Below are 3,153 nucleotides of genomic sequence, written 5' to 3'. Positions count from 1 at the left end.
ACTCATCATGAGCCTTGACTACCTTATCTATGGCATTCACAAGGTCAGAAACAGCTGTAGTGATGGTCATTATGACTTTGTTCAGTTCCCTGTAGTCCATCATACATTTACCTTCCTCAAAGGCAACATAGATTTGTTGTAAGGGGAGCTTGTATAACAAAATGCTCCAGCTTCCTTCATCTCTATCACTGGAGGAAAAAAAAAAAAACTTTCACACACATCCCACCCCCATCCCTGGTGACAGGATATTGTTTGATGTTAACTTCCTAGGGGATGTTTGGACAACTCCAGGGTTTTCTTTTGTCCTTATCCGCAATAACCTGCATAAAGGTTGCTGAGGGAGACGTCACAGTGTGAGAAATGAATATTTCTTGTATTTAATAACTAATTATTATACTAGGACAAAGGCTTTTCCCCTTTTCCACTTCCTCATCAAGAAGCCAACCCGTGTGGGTAATCTCTCTTAAAGCTTTATCTAGGGGTTGCAGCAATGGCAGCGGCAGAGGGGGAGGCGAGGGTGGCGTGAGCTAGTCGAGGTGCTGGTGCCTTCCTGGCCGAAGTTTCTCAGCCACGTGGCTCTAGCTTGCGGGCACTCTCAGGATGTTGGAGGGCAGCTCGGCGGGGGAACCGGGCCCCGCTGGAGGCGGTCGTCCCTCGCTGGCAGGGGCCCTGCGGCCGATCTGGTAGTGGCCAGCGGCTCCCCTAACCCCGGGCCGCCTTCCTTCTATCCGTCCCGGAGACCGCATTCTTGGAGGCGTGAAGAAGAAAACCTTCACTCCTAACATCATTAGCCTGAAGATCAAGGAAGAGCCAAAGGAAGAAATATCAGTTAAGAAAGAGAAACGAGAGAGGGATCGAGATAGACAACGAGATGGGCATGGTCGAGGAAGGGGTCGTCCAGAAGTGATCCAGGCCCACTCCATCTTTGAGCAGGGTCCTGCTGAAATGATGAAGAAGAAAGGTAACTGGGATAAGACAGTGGATGTGTCAGACTTTGGCCCATCTCATATTATCAACATTAAAAAGGAGAAGAGGGAAACAGAAACTAAACAAATTCTACACGTGCTGGAGAAGGATGATTTCATAGATGACCCAGCGCTCAAGAATGGTACATGAAACAAAACTGTGCAGCTTTCTCTGGTGCACTCAGGGTGGCTTTTCAAAGAAGAGAGTGAAGAAACTGATGTTAAACCCTGGCTAGGGAGAAACAAGGAAGAGAGCATGGAGATAGATGGGCCAGCACTGAAAGTAAAAGAGTAACCACAAGATGAAGACGAGGCCAAGGAGCTGCCCCTTCCTGGCCCAGCCAAAGGAGCCTGGACTTCCTTAAGATGCGTCAGTGGCAGACTTACTCAGGGAACTGAAGTTTGCCAAGGAGGAAGAGCTTTTGTTCCTGGAACTGCCTGACATGCTTCCTGGTCAGCCTCCTACCCAGGACATCAAACCCATCAAGATGGAGGTTCAAGGAGAAGATGGGCAAATGGTGCTCGTGAAGCCAGAGAAGGACCAGGAAGCTAAACTGGCAGAGGACCTGTGTACACTGAGAGGCCTGACAGAGGGTCAGGTGGGAAAACTGCTTGTCCAAAAATTGGGAAAGGTGCAACTGCTTCTAGGCAAAGTGACTCCAGATGTAACAGTGGGTACTTTCTGCTCCTTTTTGCAGGAGCTAGTGTCTGTGGGAATTGGAGATAGCAGAACAGGTTAACTGACAGTGGTGGGACATGTGAAACACAAGCTCATATGTTCCCCTGATTTTGAATCCCTCTTGGATCACAAACATCGGTAGAACCAGCCAAATAAGGGTGAAAGGGATGCCATTTGCTCTTTGCCCTAAGATTTTCATTCCTGCACTTCTTTGGGATCCAGAAAACCATTCCAACCTGCAACTCCTACCTCCGATAAATATCATGGCTGGCTATCCAGAGATTATAAGGGTTCAATGACTTCTTCTTCCCAAGTGATGATGAATGGCTTGATAGCCTTCAGAGAGAATTGAAATAGTATACAAATGCCTGCTGCTGTAAAAAAAAAATTATCTGGGCCAAGATTTTTTCAGACAGTAAAAGAAATTCTAAATTTAGGTTAATAGGTATAGTCCAGCTTATTGTGTTCAGTCAGACAGATCTGGGAAACTTTTGATTCTACCTTCTTTCTTTCTTTCTTTCTTTCTTTCTTTCTTTCTTTCTTTCTTTCTTTCTTTCTCTCTCTCTCTCTCTCTCTCTCTCTCTCTCTCTCTCTCTTTCTTTCTTTCTTTCTCTTTTTTTTTATTCTCCCTTCCTTTCAAGAAGGATGATAGGGAAATTTCTTTTTGACCAAGATTTGGGTGACTTAAGTAACATACCCCAAGACCATCATTTCAATATAAGGCCACCTCCCATTGTGTTAACCAATCAGAATTGATTGGCACTCCTCAGGAACACTTACTCTTTGAAGGGCATATAAACTGTGAGCCCACCACCACAATTGTCTTTTACTCTAAGAGAGACAGCCAAATGACCATCCTTTTATTAATAAATTTGCTGCCTTATTAATAAAATGATTAAATTACCCAGAAACTATATCTCTTGAAATTATTTTAATCACTACAATAGGTATTGACTTTCAAAGGCTTATTATACCCCTTCCTTCCATGGCATGTTCTCTCTAACCTCCCCTGAATGATCCAAATAGGGCAGGATGTTTAGAAGATGCTTTAGTCTTGGGTGGTGCTGAATTTCCCAATACAGTTTGACTTCCCCCTGCCCTGCCCAACCACATAGGTTGTCCATCAATTACTTAAAAAATTTATGTTCCAGGAACCAAACCCAAAGCCCCCATTAGGATTGCCCTCTGCTCATGCAGCAAGCTGGAGAGCTCTATGCCACCACCTCCCATTCCAAGAGTGCCCATTTTCAGAGAGAGCAGTATTTGTCTAAGACACAGCTATCCAAATCACCTGCTCAATTTCACCAGATGATCAGCTCACACTTGCAACTGTGCTGCAGGTAAGACCTTCAGCTAAAGTCCAAAGCCTTTTAAGTGGAGCTGTACTCATAAAATGGGACCAAATTAACCCCAAGGCAGGCTGGTCATTGGGTGTGACAAGCAACTGGAGGAGGAAGAGGGAGTGCATAGGTACAGTCTATCAAATCTATTTCCTTTACAAACTTCTAG

The 3,153-nt window shown here is 45.0% G+C and overlaps 1 pseudogene; it reads left to right on the top strand.

Moving 5' to 3' along the window:
- Positions 1-600: 600 nt before the first annotated feature.
- LOC110216691 (DNA-directed RNA polymerase III subunit RPC4 pseudogene) lies at positions 601-1,786 on the top strand (annotated as a pseudogene).
- The last annotated feature ends 1,367 nt before the right edge of the window (positions 1,787-3,153 follow it).

Source organism: Phascolarctos cinereus, unplaced genomic scaffold, assembly GCF_003287225.1.
Source record: "Phascolarctos cinereus isolate Bilbo 61053 unplaced genomic scaffold, phaCin_HiC Scaffold_5;HRSCAF=322, whole genome shotgun sequence".
NCBI classification, from domain to species: Eukaryota; Metazoa; Chordata; class Mammalia; order Diprotodontia; family Phascolarctidae; genus Phascolarctos; species Phascolarctos cinereus.
The sequence above is the reverse complement of the archived record's forward strand: the minus strand, read 5'-3'. Positions and strand labels throughout refer to the sequence as shown.